The following is a 407-nucleotide window of genomic DNA, read 5'->3' as shown; positions in this document are numbered from 1 at the left end:
CACGATTCAGAGCAAGTAACTCCGTCGTATGACCATTAATCTGTCTGTAAGGTGTGAGCACCACCTCTCTTCCCCAGGCAGCCCTTCTCATCCTCACCCCGCCATCCGCAGCGTTAGCTCTAAACCAAGCCAGAGGTGGGCTCTGCTCCCAAACGCAGCCAGATCCGAGTCCCCACAGCCGGGTAATAAGCCAACATCAGCACTAACTCTGCGGCTACAAGTCCACGCGCCGTGTTCCAGGCTCCCCAGCCCCCTTCCCACTCGATTTTACAGGGGCAACACCGGTGAACAGCCAACATCCAGCCCAACCAGGCCACCCTCCACCCACCCACGTCCACCTCCACGGAGGAGGAAAGTGGAACAAAGCCACAATAATCCCCCGAACAAAATGACACCAAGAAAGAACT

This window comes from Cygnus atratus, chromosome 23 (assembly GCF_013377495.2).
Source record: "Cygnus atratus isolate AKBS03 ecotype Queensland, Australia chromosome 23, CAtr_DNAZoo_HiC_assembly, whole genome shotgun sequence".
Taxonomy (NCBI): domain Eukaryota; kingdom Metazoa; phylum Chordata; class Aves; order Anseriformes; family Anatidae; genus Cygnus; species Cygnus atratus.
Note: the sequence above shows the minus strand (reverse complement) of the source record.